Source organism: Rhinolophus sinicus, chromosome 4 (genome assembly GCF_057876585.1).
Source record: "Rhinolophus sinicus isolate RSI-liver-muscle chromosome 4, RSI-T2T, whole genome shotgun sequence".
Classification (NCBI taxonomy): Eukaryota; Metazoa; Chordata; class Mammalia; order Chiroptera; family Rhinolophidae; genus Rhinolophus; species Rhinolophus sinicus.
This window is the reverse complement of record NC_142504.1, coordinates 99673801-99693701: the sequence shown is the minus strand read 5'-3', so window position 1 is coordinate 99693701 and position 19901 is coordinate 99673801. Positions and strand designations below refer to the sequence as shown.

Genomic DNA, 19901 nt, shown 5'->3' with positions numbered 1-19901 from the left:
ACTCCCGTCTGGGTACCAGCTCTCTGCTGCACTTCACACAGCAGGCTGGCATCAGGCCGGGCAAAGCGGAGCAGGTCAGCGGGTCCAAGTGTCAGGGCCGCACACTTGAGAGGAGAACTGGGAGGAGGAGGAGGAGACAGCAGGCAGAGACCCAGAAAAACAACCAGGAAACAAATCTCATTAAAGCACATATCCACCAGGATAACAGGGAAACGGAGCAGCCCATGCAGAATGGAGAGGAAGACTGCCCTTTGGGAGGGGGCGAAGGCCACCAGCCAGCAGGAAATCATAGACAGGGACAAGTTCACTGACCTGCCCCTAACTTCCGATGGGCCATACCCAATAGGCAGGTCAATGATGGATGAGGAGAGATGGAGATGATACGGAAATGTTCATGGAGGAGATGAGAGAAATCCGGAGAAAACTTAGGGAGCTGCAGTTGAGGAACTGTCTGTGTATCCGTACGGAGGAGCTCTCTCTAATCACCGGGACCATCGTGATGGATTTTGCCTTATGCCTTGACTCCTGCCATTTTCCATGAGATTAATACTGTGGTTCCCACTGTTGTTTTATTAGTCCTTGCACTTCTTGATATGCTTTTACTGATCCGTTTGCTGTGAACTTTATGCAATTTCCATGTGTCAGGTGGGTTCTGTATTACCAGTTCTGTATTACTGGCACCCAGTTTTAAGTTTCTGTCACCAGTAGTTTCACCCATTGGAGTGGTAAAATGTAAAGTTAATAAAGCAATTAAAAAGCAAAGAGGAAAGAGGAAGAGGAGGAGAAGGAGGAGAAAGAGAAGGAAAAGGAGAAGGAGGAAGAGGAGGGGGAGGAGGAGGAGGAGGAGGAGAGGAAGGAAGGAAGGAAAGAAGGAAGAAAGGAGGTCTTTAACAGAATTTAGTGATCTTATATCTGGTCCCAATTGCTCTCTATACGCATCTTTTTTTTAAACTTGCCCATGAAGTCTAAAAGTCTGGGAACTACTTACTTAGAAGCCTTTTTTCTCATCAATAAAACAGGGGAGGGAAACTATTTTTGCAGAATTGCGTACAGTGATAATAATATATATAAAGCATCAATCCTTTAGCTCTTTATCATCGTCATAAAGAGCTTGACTACTTGACTTGAAGGTTTATTCAGTAAGATACATATCCAGGCAATCTGGCACACTTGTCAAAGGCAAGCTCCGGAATCAAACCGCTGGATGTAAATCCTAGCTTTGCCATTGCTAGCTCTGTCGTCTTGAGTAAATCAGAGTAAGTTACAATCTCATCACTCAAATGGGGATGGTAAACAACAGGACCTACTAAATAGGGTTGTTTTAAGATTTAAATTAGATAATATATGTAAGATGCTTATCACAGTGCCCTCTACATCTTCTATGAATATTAGTTATCTAAGCATTACTTTAAGGTTAGAAGTGCCTTCTAAATGCCTGTTAGTTTCTGCATCAACGTCTTCTAATGTGAAATCCATATTAAAAGGTTATGAGGATAATCACAGTTAACATTTATTTAAACTATTTCAAATAAATCTCTAGGTCAAGAACAAGAATTTAGATGATATACAGACCCAGGGAACATCAAATGTCATCATAAACAATATCTACAGAATGAATATTTTTCATTACTTTTAAAATTTGTATAGATTGATCAAAGGAAGTATAATATGCAGCCATGTAAGAAAAATAGTGACTTACAAATAAAATAATTAGCTTTTAATAAAATAGTTACCTTTTTATAAAATCAAATGTAATTTTGATATTTAGTATGACTTTTATCCTCTAAATTGATCTTCAGTAAATAAAGTACAGGTTTCAGTGTTGTTTTAAAACATGGTTGTTAAGTTTGTCTGAAATTCTCCAACATAAATTAGAATCTATTTTAGTTTAACTTAATATACAGTTTAATATTAGTTTAAAATAACTTACTTTTATATGAAATTAAATACCAGTTGTGCATGAACAGCATTAGGAGTTAATTTACAAAAGAAATTCTCACATGGTAAAGGGAGTTTTTCTTTAATGAATTTTAATGTGTTTTCATAACAAATACAATAAAAGACAAAAACATTATAAACACTTTCTAAGAGTGAAATCCATAAGCAGTTCTTTCTCAGGGATAACTACTGAGCAAGAGCATGCTTTACTTCTCAAGAGAATGAAGAATTGCAAAAACACAGCCCAACATTTCCTATTAAGGTATGGTAAAGGTTTTATCAGCCTTTCTGGTCTCTATGCCTAACTTATATGTCTTTATCACCACCATAAACTGTTAGACACAAGTTACAAATCAGTGTTCACAGTAGATTACAGGTCCAATATTAGACCATGGAGTTAAACTTTTTTTTCTGTATCTCTGCAAACCATGTAACAGTAACATGTAACTCAACTAGTTATAGTACCGTGTTTCCCCGAAAATAAGACCTAACCGGACAATAAGCCCTAGCATGATTTTGCAGGATGACAGCCTCTGAACATAAGCCCTAATGCGTCTTTTGGAACAAAAAATAAAAGACCCAGTCTTATTTTCGGGTAAACACTGTAGTTACACAATTGAGAGATTACATATGTGAACAAAAAAGGGAGTTCTATGGAAAGTAACCTCACAGGTGATCTGATCATAAATTCCTAACTGGGCAGGTCATGGTGGGTAGTTATACCCCAGACATATAACTTCTTTAGTAAAAGGTTTATTTTGCCTTAAGCATGCCTGTTGTTTCTGTGCATCTAGGTTAGCACACCTTTGAAATAACAGGTAACCACCCTCAGGAGAGCACATATTCTTGCGAACTATCCTGTAATCCAATCCCCACCTTGCTTTCTTCCACCTCCATGTAAGCTTCCTTACTTTCCCTCCTTGACTTCATAAGCATAAAAGCTGCAAAACTGTTATTTTGTAGAGCATTTGTTTGAGATCTGTCTCCTGAGCACATGTCCTCAGTTCGACTCAAATAAACTCATAAAAATTCTCTACAGGTTTGGATGTTTCTTACATTGATATATATTTATCTATCTTTTGTGTAACTCCTATAACGAGTGTGTGTGTGTGTGTGTGTGTGTACTATATTCCGTATGTATGTATATATGGAACAACTGTTTCTTCTCTAACTTCCAGAATGTTTGGCAACTAAAGATCAAAACTTCTGAGTGCAACACTGCAATCAGCTTAACAATATGAACAATGCTTAAGAAGTGTACCTGGTTCAGAGGGCGCTTAGAGTTATTAAATTAAATTGCTGAGTCTGAATCCAGGCTTTGCCCTTAAAACCTGTGATCCTGGGCAAGCTACTTACCCTCCTAACCTTTAGTTTCTGAACAGTTCCTGGCCCATAATTAACCAATACGTAGTTATATTGTTATCGTCATCATCAATTGGAACACTAAAAGAAGTAACAATGCTATTAACTGCTTTGCTTAGAAGGGATTGCCACAGCATTAGGAAGGTAGATCAGATATGAGATAACCCGTTCTGTAAGGAAGCACTTCTGTTTATTTATTGTTTTATTATTATTTTGATTAACGTTTCTCATCAAAGGGCAACATATGTTTTCTAGAATTATTTTCAGAACCAAGAAAGTCAAACCCAGACCACAAATGTTAACAACACACAAGCAGAGATCGTTATCACCAGCGTCAACCACCTGCCAATCCTGGTCCACAGATTCCATTTCACCTGAATGGACAGAACCGTTCCAATCTTAGAACTTTCTAGCCTGCAACAAACTTCCTTTAAGCGAGGAACGAACACACACACACACACACACACACGCACAAATGCCTAACTCTCACGATTAATTCACCCCTGCAGAAAAACAGATCTACTTACTGATGGGGTTTCGAGCCACAAAATCGCTCTTTAAAGAGCGCGGAGGAGGAAAGAAGAGATGCTCGCGTTTTGGAAGCCACGGGGCCTCACTGGGTGGAGGGCAGGGGTTCGCCCTGGGACCAGCGAGTCGAGAAACCGGGAAGTCGCGCCCCAAAACCGGGCGCCGGGGAAGAGCCGCGGACGGTCGAAGTGGGGTGGCCGCAACCTGACGGCTCCCCGCGCCCCCGGCGAGCTCTCCTCTAACCCCGCCCCGCCATCCGCCAAGCGGGAACCTTGCGGCCGGCGGCGGCTCGGCCCTCGGCTCCCCAGGCTGGACGGCAAGCGCCAGCACACGCTCCCCTCCCGGAGCTCCCCTCGGATCCCTCCCGGACCCTTCCCCGACCCTCCCCCGGAGCCCCGCCGCGCCAGGCCGCCCGCAGCTGCGCGCTGCGCGAACCTTACCCGACGTCTCGTCCCCGCGACAGGTGGTGCTGTTGGCAGAGGCCGCGGACCTGCCGCCCACCCAAGCGATGATCAGCTCCTGCGGGCGAGCCCTCCCCTTCTCCGAGCTCCCCGGAGCCAGCGGTAGCTCAGGCTCCTACTAGCACGAGTGGCCAGTCACCGGCGGAGGAAGCCAGCAAAGCAGCTTAGTGAGAGGAGGGATCCAAGAGCAGAAAGAGCGAAGAGAGAAGCCGGCCACGCCCCATGGACGGAGACTGACGGGCGCGCGGACCAATGCGGAGGCAGGAAGTCGGCCCCGAGGGGCGGGGCTGCGCCTCTAGGCTTCGCGGCCCGCGCGCTCAGGTTTCTGCAGCACAGGACCTTTCTCGGTCGGGGTCCCTGAAGTCAGTTTTGAGGCCAATCGCGCGGCCCGGTGGACGCGATCCCGAGGAATGTGAGAGGGGCCGTGCAGATTAGTAGGAGTCCGGAGATACAGGAGACACCCGTCGCTCTACAAAAGGAGGCTGGCTTACCGCGGATCTCGCATCCCCGGGGCTCGTGGGGTTGTCTGGAGTGTTGGCAGCGCGTTTGCGCCAGAAGAGGCTCTGCGCAGGCGCGGGCGGGGCCGAGGGATGCCTGCGGGTACCAGTCGCAGGGTCGAGCCGCAGGACGCGAGAGGAAGCCTAAGAGTTTGGGGCCATCCTGGACAGCCAGTGGAGGCTGGGAGAGGATGGTGGAGAGATTTAAGAGCTGGCTACAGATCTTCAGAAGAATGGAGAAGCAGAGGAGGGAGGATCTAGGACATGCAAGGATGTGTGATTCTTTGCCGCTCTCCACTGCTGCTGGTACAATTATTGGCCCTCAGGGCATTTACAAATGATCCCTACGGTAACAGTCACCAAAAATAGATATACAATGCTCTCTCTCAGAAAAGCACCGGAACGCTAAATTGTTATCTTGAAAGAAGCAGGGACCATAACTTAATACATGTATACCCACCCACGGTTATGATATTGGTGGATATACTTTACTCTTTTTTCCCAGAAAATGTTATCACAAAAATTCTTTAATCGAGTTTGTGTACTCTTAAAATATTGTAATGATGATTTTAAAATAAAGATAAAAGATAAAAAAGAAGCAAGGCAGATGGAATGAGCAACTTGAAAGTGATGGAAATAAGAGAAAATTGAGCAGAAGCAGAGAAAAGTGAATTGTCCTCTCCTAAACACTTTAACAACTATGTAAAATCCGGAACGACTGCCAGTCTGAGGTTTGAAGGGCGGGGCATGTTTGAGAACACTGTAGTTAGATGATAAATGCGATAGCCACCGCAGTAAAAGAGGGACTATAAATAGCATGACCTACAATAACCCTGCTTGCCAGAAATTGTCAAGATGCAGCAAGCTGAATGAGGGGAACCTCAAAAATTACATGTGTCATTATAAATGCTTCATTAATAGAGGTAAAATTATTTTGTCTGAAACCCAGTTTGTCCTATATTAGAAGAATCCCAGGTTGAAGGGTTGCAGAGAGCTATGATGGATGGGATTTATTTTGGTTAAATTGAGGTCAATTCATTCCTTGAATGAAATACCTGTTAATGACAAGGAGGAGGCAGACATTGTGATATGGCTGGTCCACTCCATTCACTTGTTATTCTTAGTCAATTTGGTTGCTGGTCTGGTTTGTTCAGTGACCAAGCCCCGATACCTATTTCCTCCTCCCAGTTTCCTGTTGATTTGGACCTTGGCACCTTGTTTTACATGATCCCCTGCTTTGTAATTCATCCTTCCAAAAAGAGCTTGTGTCTTCTTTCTGAGCTCAGCATTGTTTGTATTGTTGGCATGCCCCTTTTGACAACTCTACAAAGCCTTATCGGCTACATTCTGGGCAGCCAAGAACCGTCCCCTCCTTTTTCTGATTGGGTCCAGAGCAGTACACCAAGGAAGAAACCTATAAGGAAGGCACTGGATCGACAAGTGTTTCAGGGGCATGTACTCCAAAGAAACAGCAATGCACAATGCAAATGGTTTATTTTATATGTGAGTTGGGATGGTTATAAAATTCATGCAGTGAGGTGTGTAAAGTATCTCACTCAGGCTTGATGAATTTTTATATCTGTACACATCTGTGTAGTTGTCATCCAGACTGAGATATAGAACATTCCCTTGTGCCTCTTTCCAGCCACCCCCTTCCCACCCCCCTTAAATCTAACCACTTTACTGACTGATGCTGGTAGCTCTGGGGGAGGGATGTGGGTGAGGATCACTTTGTGTGAATCTGCGTTATTGGGAGTTGAGGCTTTGTCTTCAGTTTGGGTGGTTCCCCTGTGACATGGGAGCGGCTTTAGGGGCACACCTAGCCACATGACTTTCCCATAAATTTCTTCAGTAGGCAGTTTAAAGTGATATATATGAGTATACCAGTTATCTCAAGATGGACACATATTCACCCATCTTTCTCAAACTCATAGGAAAATGCTTGGAAAAACTTCCGTATCGATTGCCATGAAAATAGAGCAGCTTTATTTCATCCAAACACCACAATGTATTTCCTTAAGGAAAATCCATATCGCTGAGTTTCAGAGAATTATGGAAAGTAATTCTCTTTGTAAAGAGAGCATATGTAAGTGGGATTGTTGGTTTTAGGTTGACACATCATCTATAGCAAAAGCAGATCGACTGTGCTAATCACATGTTTAGATTTACACAAGCCCATCTGCCTTAGAACAGAAAACATTAATAATGAATGCTGACTGTGCCGCTGGGAATTATCCTCCAATAAATTAGGGTCATTAAAAATGCAAACTCTTTAAAAATACAAGAGAAAGTAAATAGTATATCTAAAAGCATTTGTGCTAAGCACTGCAGAAACAAACCTCCTGTCAGCCTACTGTGGAAGTGAGACATAAAAGCATTTTGTGTAGGTAAGTACTATCATTAAGAAACAATAATGTTTTTGTTATTCCCAAAATACAATGAAGTGCTAATGATGATAATTATCTCCCCCAAAAGTACTAACAATTCTTTATATAATTAAAATAAATATAGTGGGCAGCCAGATGGCTCAGTTGGTTGCCGGTTCAATTCCCACATGGGATGGTGGGCTGCACCCCTGCAACTAAAGATTGAAAAACATCGACTGGACTTGGAGCTGAGCTTTGCCCTCTACAACTAGATTGAAGCACAATGACTTGGAGCTGATGGGCCCTGGAGAAACACACTGTCCCCCAATATTCCCCAATAAAATTTATGTAAATAAATAAATAAATATAACTTTATGATAAGCAGTGTCTTCATTACCAAAATATTTTAAGGAAAGTTCTAGAAATTTTTGTGAAGAACAAAGAAGTTACTATCATAGGCTTATTCACAATAGAAGAACTTTTACTCCTCAAGGAAAAATAGCACTTTGATATTTATGGATAATATTGTACCACATCTGATTTTTTTCTAGGACTTTTAGGTAACCTAGAAAGAGTAAGGCAGAAATTTACTAGCACCATGTCACTGTGGAAATAACAACTTTCATTTATGAAAGTGACTCAGTCTTGATAAGGATGCTCCTAAAATCTTCCTGAATCATAGGATGCTTGGTGTTACTTATTCTAAACTGTAGTCCTGGCCCCATCATTTTCTGTAAGCCCTTAAGAAAAGACTCGAGGAGCAGCAACATTGGCATTACCTGGGAGCGAGTTAAAAAAATGAAATCTGGATTCCCACCTCAGACCTGCTGCATCAGAATCCAACATGCCCAGGCAGTTTCAATATGCCCAGGTAGTTCCATGCACATTAAATTTGAGAAGCATGGAGGAACCCTGAAGTTCTAGATTCTGTGAATTCATGCTGCTGTGAATGGATTTCTATTTCTAGATATGAGATAGTAAGAAGCCCATGATACTTCCTTTACCTTCAGAAAGTTCCTGTACCAAAGCAAACACAGATGTTCTTTCCTTCCCATATTGAGACTACGTTATGCTTAAACTGTGAGCAATACAATTGTATTGTTCATTCATCAGATGTGTAGTTATGAACTAGGCGCCAGCTAGATAGAACGTTTGCACCAAATAGGATGGATGCAAAATCTCTGGCTGATGCCAGGGGAAAAAAAGCCCAGGAGTTTGCCTTGATCATTCACATAGTGTTTCCTGGTATCCTGAGCATAATTCTGCATGTGGGTCCTTACTAAATCCTGCAGAATTCATAGTTCTAAGACTGTGAAAGGTATCTCTGAGATTCTATCTCTTGAGAGCAGTACAGGGACTTTTTTTTCTATAAAGGGTTCAAGATTTCTCTGGCCAAGAGAGTAACTATAATAGGTATAGTAATTTAAGGGAAACTAAATTGAAAAAATGGCTTTGATTATCCAATATGTTTTCCTACTGAGTAATAAATGGTGGGTTCTTTGGTACACAAGATATCAGAACGCTAAAAAAAGCTTTGAAATTGTTAAGTTGAATATTTCATCTTTTATGTCAACAAGATACGGTCTAACCACAAAGAAATCTCCCAGATGTACCTTTCCTTCCAATACTGTTTAACTTTAGACTTGCTGCCATTCTGAAGTGTTTTGCAAAGTGAATCACCTCCCACACCAAGCTGCACTCCTGGGCTGAGAATTTTTCCAGCTGTTCCTTCCACGGCCATTGGTTACCTTAGGAATGTCTGGGGACGGTTTGACTCAATTCCAGTGGTTCACATTGAGACTTGACCATCTTGGGGTCTGCTCCAGGCATAGCAATTAATCAGGATCATCCTGTTTTAACAGGCATCCAAAGGAGGTAGACTATCTTTCCTTACACTTGAACCAACATTCCATTGCATAGAAAAACATGGAATAAATGATTCATCCTAAACAACACAACCTTGCAAAAATTATATCTAGATTCCAACTTATTAAGTGCACCGAGTAGTGCAAACAGAATCTGTTGTTTTTCTCTTTATGCCTGCAAGTAGAAATGATGAACCATAAGCTTCGTTCATAGAATACCAGATCCGGTTCTTAATCATTTTCGTATAATGGACACCATTGACAGTCTATTAAAGCCTGCAGAATAGTTTTTTAAGTGCCTTAAGCAAAACACATAGAATAACTGAAGAATCCAATTATAATGAAAAAGTTATCCAAATATTTTTAAACCCCAAATTTCTGATATAATAATACATGTGCTACTTTATAATGCATTAAATCAAAATCTAATGGAGGGTCTAATAACCAGTAGTGATGAGTATAAATGCTATTTCACGGGGTGGCTGTTTAGCTCAGTTGATTAGAGCGGGGTGCTAATAACATCCCCGCAAGGGCCACTGTGAGCTGCGCCCTTCTAAAAAAAAAGCTATTTCACAGTATTTGCAACAACTATAAGATACCGGTAATATAAAAGATCTGTGATTGCAGTTAATCCTAGTTGTTTGTTGTCTATATTCATAATTGAAGAAAATGCTAAAATCCAGTTAGAGATTAGTGAAAATAATCTATTTTTTTCAGTCCAAGTTCACAAGCTCCCTGTACTAGGTTATCTGTTTTTATCTAAGTTCCAGTAAGGACCTTATTCTACCTATGAGCAATTTATGAGTTTAACTTGTGATACTGCAAAATAGTTTCCTGTAGCAATTTTGTCTCTAATTTCAAGGTTATTTGGAGACATTCTCTGTCAACAGGTCATTTGTGACTCTCAGTAAATTCTACTCCATTTAAATGTATTCAGCTTTGCTTGGCACAATGTTACCTGGGCTTTCCGGTCGCAGGAGGACTCAGCATTCTGACACAAATGCAGGCTTACCTGATTAGCATCACAGAAGTTGCTTTCAAGTTGAAAACTGGCCAAATTTCCCAACCTCTAAGGTTTATTGTAATTTAGAAAACCTCTTCGTCATCCTGTTCGTTATTAAGAGGAATTTGTTTAGGACTCACCTTGTGCCAGGGGCACATATTGTTAGACACATTAAGAAAGTAATTTTAGTGGCTACCAGAGGGTAAGGGGGGTGGGAGATGAGGGTAAGGGGGATCAAATATATGGTGATGGAAGGAGAACTGACTCTGGGTGGTGAACACACAATGGGATTTATAGATGATGTAATACAGAATTGTACACCTGAAATCTATGTAATTTTACTAACAATTGTCACCCCAATAAATTAAAAAAAAAAAAAGTAATTTATTACTGATGTTCTTATTCTTGGAGTAACTGCTCTAGAATACTTTTTTGAAAGCCTACTACGAGGATTTTTTTTTAAAGCATTTTATAATTTTTTATTGGTAGAAAAATGTATTTTAGCTCCTTTTGTAAAGAAAAATGTGTTTTTATATATCATTCACATTCTCTGAGTAGGCATGAAAAACAACAGTAATCTTCGTGTAAGTTTGGGGAAGGAATAGAATTTTATTTCATGCAGCTGTGAAAGTAACATTCAAAAAACATCATGCCAATAGTGACAAAAGGGAAATTGAAATTTCCTGTCATGAATTCAGCCCATTCTGCACTTATTAGGACAGAAAGGAGAAGTGAGATGAAAACATGAGAAGAAACCTTCTGGAGCTCTTTTTACTCTGTCCAGTGGGACAGCTTCACTCACCTCCGTGTTGTTCAGCCTTTTCAACAAACAGCCTGCAGCTCTGCTCTCCTTAAACTAGCACCTTCTTCATCTCATACTATCTGGCTTCCATTTCCACAACTTTACTAAAACTGTGCAAAACTTTCTCTTTATTGGTGGAATTCCAACCTTTTTTCAGTCCCCAGCTTCCTTACTTTTTCAGCAAAATTTGACCCAACTGACCTTTCCCTCCGTGGGATGCTTCCTTCGGTTTCCCTGACAACACTCCTCTGGATTGCTGGCCCTGCCTTTGACAGCTCCTGTTCCTCTTGCCCCATAATGAAGGGTGATCCCCAAGGTTCAATCCTAAACATAATCCAGTGAGATGACTCACAAATCTGGGTCCTCCATTGTGAGTTTTCACCTTCGATCCTGTCCTTTACCCCCACAAAGGCTCCATTCATTCAGTCAACACTTTTTTGAGTATTTACTTGATTTCAAATGAACATCTGGTTGTCCTTGCCTGCCGTGCAAGCCCTGCCAGTTGTTCTTTTCTCTTTTCTGTAATGCAGGTGCTTCACTAGAGCTTTGATTGCCAAGCCACCCACTTCACTAGAGCTTTGCTTGCCAAGGAATCAAGAGTCATCCACTTCAAGGATGGCTGTTTTGAATAAATACATGTCAGCCACACAACTAGATAAAGATCTAGGATGCATCCACCATTGAGGTTCCTTTGTTTTCGAAATCTTGGTTGATTTCAATAACTGACCAATTGGGCCACTTGTTTCTTCTTTTCTTCCTGCACTTTACATTGCCACTGTTATGTTTTAAATTCCCCAATAGTGACCCCAGGAAACCTTAGGCCCTCACACTCAACCCCAATGAAAGCGGACCCCCAGGCCTGTGTGCGCCTGCCTCCTACCCCACCCCACAACCTTGATGTATGACCCCAGGTGTGCTATGTAATTTCCAGGTTCTTTAAGTAAGAAGCCTTTATTTGTTCAAACTTCCTTATGTCTATTGCTGAAGGGCATCTTGCAATCCTAATAAGAACCAACCAACCACAACACTAGCTCTTGATAGGAGGAGACTGGCATAAAATTCTGCCCTCAAAGAGTGTCCAGGTGGTAGAAGGGGCCATAGGTGAAGGATTGAAGAGTGAAGAGAGGTGGGAAGCAGACACATATACAAATAATTATGTCAGTCCAATGATAGAAATGAGTATTATAATGTATAATGGGGACATAGAGAAGGGCCACCTAACTAATGGGAGTGGGGGAACTCTTAACTAATTTTAACTCAACAAATATTGATTAACATTCATTCAACAAACAGTAGCAAGGACCTACTATGTGCCAGTTATCAAGCCAGGCACTAGACTATAAGAGTGACCAGACAGGCCTTGCCCTTAATAAGTGGGAGAAACAGACATGCAATGAGTCATACAATTTTATAATTATAATAAGTGCTACAAAGAGAGAATCACAAAGAGTCAGAGAGTGTTTAATAGGGAGATCTAATGGGGCCTAGGAATCAGGGAAGGCTTTCCTGAGGAAATAACATTTAAGCCAAGGCCTGAAGCTAAGTTGAAAACAGGCAAAGTGAGGAAAGAGTAATCCAAGTATATCAAGACTCAAAGGAAGGAGAATTTATTTGACAAAGGACTTCTTCATTGATACTAAGATAAAGAGGTGAGGCGGACAGGCAAAGGTGATTGATTTGAAGGGGTTTGTAGTTAAATAATTAGGCTTTATCTTAAAAACAAAGACCAACCATCCAACAATTTGTAAACAGGTAGTTGACAAGATCAAATTTCCGTTCAGAAAAGGTCAGTTTGGCTACAGGGAGATAACAGATTAGGCAGGGGGCAGAAGCTAATGAGAAGAGTCCATTGCAATCTTCTAGATGAAAGTTAAGGATAGCTTGGTCTTGGGGGGCAGTAAAGATGGGGAGAAGTGGACAGAGTTGAGAAATGTGTAGGAGGGAGAAACTATAGGGCTTGGTGATTGGATGTGGGTGGTGAGAACGAGGTGTAGATAGAAAACCTCACAGGAGGAGCTGCTTTTACAATAAGGTAGAGGAACAGTGGTCTTAAAGTTGGGGGGCAGAGTGGTGTGTGGTCAGGCAGCAGGACTGGGCCATTCGGGAGTCCAGTGGTGGCTTGGCTATGACCATGGCAGTGGAGCAGCCTGGAGACCAGTGGCTGCAGGGTTGGAGACACCGCTCTACACACCTCACCACTTCCCATGCTGCATGATTTGAGTATGTTTCATCTAAGTGTTGAGGAAGATTTGGGGGGGTGGCATCTGACCTGAGTTTTAAAGGATGAATGGCGTTCACTCAGAGGGGGTGTGGAGGAGGAAAGATTTTCTAGTCAGAGGGAAGAGAATGTGAGAAATAGCATAGTTCAAGAAATTCAGAATTGCTGAAGCAGGGGACAGTGTGGGGAGGGGAAAGAAATGATACTGGAGAGGAGGCAGGAACAGACGACAGAAGAATGGGGAGCTACTAAAGGGTTTTATTTAAGCAAAGGAGAGACATGGCCATTTCTGGATTGTGAAGAGATCACTTGGGCAACTGTGTGAGTTTAAGGGGGGGGGGGCCAAGAAGAAAGCTCAACAGAACCCTGAGGAGTGTACAGGAGGAACTAACCAAAGGCCTGAACTGGGACAGAGGTCAGTGATGGAGCAGAGGGGAGGGGGGACTGGAAAAATATTTGGGAGACGAAGGAGCCAATAAAGTGAGAAGGACCTCCAAGGCTTCTGGATTAGCTAAGTGGCACAGGTGATGCCACCAGCTGAGACAGAAAACGGAGTAGATGCAACTTGAAGAAGAATGAAAACAAGTCCAATTTGAAGCGGGTTTAATTCCAGGGCCATCAGGGTGGAGATTTCTAGCAGGCACCTGAAGAAAAGATGCACTTGAACTTCAGTAGAGGAGTCTGCACTGGATGGGTGCATTCAGAAGTCACTGTATGTAGGTAGTGGTCGGAACCAGGAGCCATGAGGGTTTGCTCCTAGGAAACTAAGACCACTCCTAGAAAGTGTATTTAGTGAGAACAGTGGACCCAGGATGGAGCCCTGGGCTGGTCATTTGGGCGTTGTCTCAGCTCCAAGTCCACCCTTCTAGACTCTGCCCTTTGAGTCTTTGGCCAGGGTTTGCAAACTGTTTTCCTATTTCTCTTACCAGCTGGATTCCTACTGGCTTCTGCCAATTAGAGCCACTACAGGGAGATGGGATGGCATGAAAAGGGCAGAATAGGCTTTCTTCCTGCTTTTAATTGTTAGGATTGTTACTCAAGGCACTGAGGATGCCACAGTTCCATTCTCAAGCTTCTTCACTCACTCCCAGCACCAGCTGAGGTACCTCCCTCAGCTGTCAGCATAGGCCAGCTGAGCACCAAGGGCAAAGGTCCAAGTTCCAGCTGTGCAGTGGGGGTGGGGACTCTCGGAGAACTTCTAGTCACCCCCTAAAGGTGAGGGGTAACTTCACCTCTTCCTTTGTTCCCCAGCCTTATGGGTGGGAGTGGTTTCCTGCAGTTATTGATCTGGGCTACCTCAACATTCCCCTTCATATTGTTCACCTTTCCAATGTTGGTATAACCAACTCTCTGCATCAAACACCCTCTATTTAAAAGGCAATTTCTGTTTTTTCTGATGGGACCTTGACTGACGCAGACCTATAGGGCAGACAGAGGAGGGTGAGTCTGCAAAGGAGACAGAGAAGGAAGGGTACAAAGAGAACCGGGAGTGAGAATGAGGCCAGTGTCTCATGAAACAGTGTAGCAGAGAACAGAGAATGAGGAAATGAGAGACTTTTAAAAATGGAGCAGATGATATTATCCAGCAGTACTTCTTCTGGTATACATCCAAAAGAATTGAAAGCAGGGTCTCAAAGAGACATCTATATACCTATGTTACAGCAGCATTTTTCACAATAGCCAAAGGTAAAAGCAACCCAAATGGCCATCAACAGATGAATGGATAAACAAAATGTAGCATATACATAAAATGGAATATTATACAGCCTTAAAAAGGAAATTCAGCCATGCTTTGGCATGGATGAACCTTGTAGACATGTTAAGTGAGATAAGCCAGTCACAAAAAAGACAAATACTGTATAATTTCACTTATGTAAGGTTTCTAGAGTAGTCAAATTTGTAGACTTAGAAAGTGGAATGCTGGTTGCCAGCGTCTGAGGGGGGCGGGGAGTTGTTTAATGAGCACTGACTTTCGGTTTTGTAAGATGGATGCACAACAATGTGAATATACTTAACACTATTGAACTACACACTTAAAAATGGTTAAGACAGTAACTTTTACATTATCTATATTTTACCATAATTTAAAAAAAGTAGAGATGAGAAGTCTAGGAAGACAAAAATTGTATGTCACTTAGGAGGGCATTTAAGATCTTAGCAATGCAGTTTCATTAGCTAGTTGGAAGTCAGACTGCAGTGGGTTGAGGAGCAAGTGGGAGATGAGGAAGCAGAGACTGACTCTGTTTTGAAAAGTTTGGCTAAGCAGGGGAGAAGTTGGGCAAGGGCTAGGCGACTATGAGGTGAAGGGAGGTCAAGGAGGAGAGGTTGGAGCATGTTTAGAAGCTGAAAGGGGCCGGCAGGGGAAGAGAGCGGACATTAAGTGCTATGAAGTAGCGGAGTCCTGAAGAAGGAGAGGTGGGTGGGGCCTGGCTTTGGGCAGAAGGGACTGCTGATTGTGCATTGTGGGAGGAAAAGCAGTAAGGAAGGGGGTGGGTGTTGCCACGTTTATCGATAGAAGGGTGATGGGGAGAGCATGCATGACCATCTCAAGGTTTTCTCCACGATACAGGAGGCAATAGAAAGAGACCCCAAAAAGAAAGGATTGAGGGGGTTGCTGGGCGGTTAGGCAAGGTTGGAGATCATGGATTTGTAAGTGTTCTCAGCAAGACTGAGAAATTTTTCTCTGACAACTAAGTAAATGTGAAGGTGGATTATAACAGTGAGCCAGCCTTGGGGTGTTGTTTGAGAGATGCTACAGAAGGATGGGGTGTGAGGGAATCAAAGATGCTGGTTTAAGAGCAGGATTTAGATAAATCAGCCAAGGAGTCTAGGGTCATTTGGGGAGATGGAGAAACCTGGAAGAACTAATAAAAAAAAACTCGGAAGAAAATAAAAAGATCGAGGGGCTGATGTTTCCAAAAACTCGAAGGCATTTCAAGGGGAATCAGAGAATTGGAAACCCGAAAGCCTGGGGAGACATAGAGAGAAAATAGGGAACTGGGTGAAGCAGTTGCCTGAGCTTGCAGGACTCAGTGTGATCCAAGAGGAGACATGCAGTGGAGGTCACAGGTTCAGTGGAGGGGCGGCATTTATGTGAATTGGGATGGAAAGAAGACTGAGCCAGGTCAGTGCAGAATGTCCCCAGTTGAATGTCCCACCACTGCTCATATTCATGGGATCAAAATCAAACTCAGCATATTTCCCCTCTGTGGGCCACTCCTCCCAACTCTGCCATTTCTGTAAATGTCACTTCTCTAGATCCATAATGTCACGAAGAGGACATGGGACCGGGAGTTAGGACACCTGGATTCCAGTTCTGTTCGACTATTTCCTAGCCATGAATTGTGGTGATTCTCTCAACACCTCTTACAAAACTTATCTCTGCAGGGTTGTTCTGGAGACCAAATTAAATGGGCATGTGAAAGCACCCAGGTGTGTAACCAGGAAAATAATAAATGTTCAATAGATATCAATGGAATCTGAATGTGATTTTTTACTTCATCCCCTGTAATGCATTTATCACCGAGTCCCAATTCTGTTCAAATCTATTGTTTGTTAATCAGTACCTTTGTGGATGACTAATCGAAAACTCAGAAAACCAGGATCTCAGCACAAACCTTTCCCTCAACTTTGCAACATTGTAAATCTAATCTCTGCCTTTATTTGCTGGGGACCTTGAATATGTTCCTTACTCATCTGGTTTCATTTCCTCCCTGCCCTGACTCACAGAGATTACAAAAGTGTTGGTTCTTATGTAAAGTGCCAGGTAGGCACAGTTGTCTGGAATAGAACTCACTTGGATTTATCCCTGTATAGATTACCTCTGGGCTGAGAGTATAATTATATAATAAATGATTAACATAATTTCCTGGGAAAAGACTCAATTTCAAAAAATGTATAGGTTGAGGTTGAAGCTCTTTACCTATAGACAAAAGTTGTTGACTAAACTCACCATTAGCGTATTCATGGATTTCTTAGAAAAGTGATTACGTTTTCTTAGACTTAATTTTGGCATTGGTGGCATCCCTTGGACGAGGAGGGGAACTATGGCTTCATCCCTGGAGTTTGCAGCAAAGGTGACAGGAAATTCCAGCATCTGAATTGGCCTAGGAAAGCAAGAGCGCTTGGGGCTGGGTAGCAGAAAGGCCTATATGGCTTCCTGACCTGGGAGATAAATATGTTTATCAAGGATTAAGAAACCAGAAAGAAAAGCAGCCTTGGTGTGAATAGAAAGATGAAGAGTTCCATTTTGTACAACTTGAGTTTGAGGTGCTTGGCTCTGTGAAGACAGTTCAGTCGTGGGGAGCCAGCTCTGGACTGATGGGGTTCAATGGTCAAAACTAACCTAACATCCTTTGAAAATAAGATCAAAGTTGGGAAGGGCGATCTGATAGGCAACGTGTGGGTGATGTGACCTTTCATCCAACCAGAGACAGAAGGTTCTGCCCAATGCCCCTGCTGACTCAGGCTACGTTGATTTGTCAAGACAGTCCTGGGTTAGGAAGCAACATCTGGCGTTGTGAGCACAGGTGTAGGTTTCCTTGAAGAAGACATAATGTGGCTGACCAAGACGGTCCAATGATTTAGTTGCAGGAACAAATCTGCTCCTTTGCAGTGAAGTTTATAACTTCGTCAGCTGGTTGCTGTCAGAGAGATAGTGCTTGCATTCTAGGAAAAGAATTAACTTGGCTTCTGAGAGTTTAAGCCTGCCTGTGGTTATTGCATATGCCTCGCTCCAACTTCTTTAAGGATAGCAAGTAAACCCATTCAACAAGTGGACTTGAAAAGCAACCGGTGAGAGAAGAAGGAAAGTCAGGCTGTGAAGTATCACCCATTAAGATAACACGATCCCAGGCCCATCTTCTTCCTCCTCTATCTTCTCCTTATTTGTTTAGACACAATCCCTTGGCTTTTAACCCAGTCCACTTTCCTCTTCCACCTCCTCACTTTCTCTTAAATACACCTTTTCCCTGTAGTAAGAGCTCTCCTTTTTGTAACAGGCTTTTTTTTTCTTTAATGAATGAAGCAAGGAATGCTTCATTCTCTTCTCTATTTACTGAGAATCCATTTCCTGTAAGATATACCCCGCTAAATATGTCTGGCTACATATACTGTCCGAAGACAGTTCCTGACACCAAGGACTTTACAATCAAGTAGAGGAAATAAACCCTTTATATATTTTACCATAACACAAAGGTGGAAGAAACTGGAAAGTGCCAAAAGATAAGGTCAAACAATCTGCTAGATTTCTTCTGGCTAGAGAGGTGGGGAAGACTTCCTGGAGGAGGAGACATTTCCATTGACCCTTGAATATGGAGACTATTTAAACATACAGAAATGGGTCATTTTTTCGGTATTACGTTAAATGTATACACTTGTCTGCCTTCATGTTTCACAGTCTAATTTCAGAGAGCAGAAAGGCTGATGTGGGATTTGTTAAGAGGGAAGCTGGTGGTAAATAAGCATTTTTAAGCATGTCACCTGGTATTGTTCCAACCTCCACCTTCAGAATCAAAGGACTGCCGGGTGTCAACTGTCAGTTTGGAGAGCTGGGGGTGGTTTGGTAGAAAGATGCAAACATCTTTCTGATGGATGGATGTACCAAATTATCCTTACTTCTATTTAATGTACCTTCTAATGCTAAAAAGTTAGATTTTGTAATATTTATAGGTGATAAAATGATGGATTTACTCGTATCCCTGTGTTGCAGATGGGGAAGCTAAAGTAGTAAGTCAGAGTGACAGCAGATATGAATCTGTAGCAAAGTTTTCACTAGTCTGTGGTGGAATGAGAAAAATGAGGAGGTTGCAATAACTTTTAACAAAAAACCCTAACTGTATTAAACAGGAGGATTATCTTTTATCCAAAGATTAAATTTCTGGTCTTAAAATGGCTTGTTAAAAATACATCATGGTAGTGTTTTGTAGGATGGTGGTATTAAAAATAAAAGATTCTAGGTGGCCAGATGGCTCAGTTGGTTGGAGTGCGAGCTCTTAACAACAGAGTTGCCGGTTCAATTCCCGCATGGGATGGTGGGCTGCGCTCCCTGCAACTAAGATTGAAAATGGCAACTGGACTTGGAATTGAGCTGCGCCCTTCACAACCAGATTGAAGGACAGCGAATTGACTTGGAGCTGATGGGTCCTGGAAAAATACACTGTTCCTCAATAAAAATTTAAAAAAATAAATAATTATTTTCTTGTTAAAATAAAAGGTTTCTAACCCTATGAAGAGTCCACAGAAGAACACTGAAGATAAGGGAATTTTACTGGCCTATGAAATCTTGTCTTTTTAATACACACACACACACACACGTTATTATTAGTGTCAGGTGTACAAAACAACATAATGATTAGACATTCACACCCCTCACAAAATGATCACCCCAACAAGTCTACTACCCTTCTGACACTGTACATAGCTATTACTATACCATTGACTATACTGGCCTATGAAATCGTAAATGTTCAAACTAATAAACTTGTTGATTTAAGGCGCAGAGGGTGAATTTTTGCATACGGAATAAAATAACGTCAGAATTGAAAGGCACACAGAAACCATATGGCTTTACAAACTTCCTCATTTTACAGATGAGGAATTTCAGGCCCAGAAATGTCAAGTGGCTTACTCAAAGTCAATTGTCCTTTCATTTTCACATTTTCAAGTGATCTTATTTATAGTGTTTCTGATTTGTGTGTAAGCATACATGATTCCCCGCGCCCTCCCCCCTTCCAAAAAATCAATGAGCTCTTACAAGACAGGGTATTTATTCCTCATAACCTCGACTTGTGTTTAGCAAACTTTAAGCAAATTTTTACATCAATGCGTCTGAGTCTGTGTTACAATTTATAAGTACTTATA

General features: G+C 42.1%; 1 protein-coding gene and 1 pseudogene across 2 annotated transcripts in view; one reads left to right on the top strand and one right to left on the bottom strand.

Moving 5' to 3' along the window:
- Nucleotides 1-4799, bottom strand: part of ME2 (malic enzyme 2) — a 56715-nt gene extending 51916 nt beyond the window's left edge. Inside the window, exon 1 of one of the 2 annotated variants that reach the window (XM_019721766.3) lies at nucleotides 4781-4799. The gene's annotated coding sequence lies outside the window, so the exon portion shown is untranslated. Of the gene's footprint in view, nucleotides 1-4268; nucleotides 4406-4780 lie in introns of those variants that run through there. The other variant, XM_019721758.3, reaches the window with a different exon arrangement.
- On the top strand, nucleotides 192-522 carry LOC109440832 (protein BEX3-like; annotated as a pseudogene).
- Nucleotides 4800-19901: the final 15102 nt, after the last annotated feature.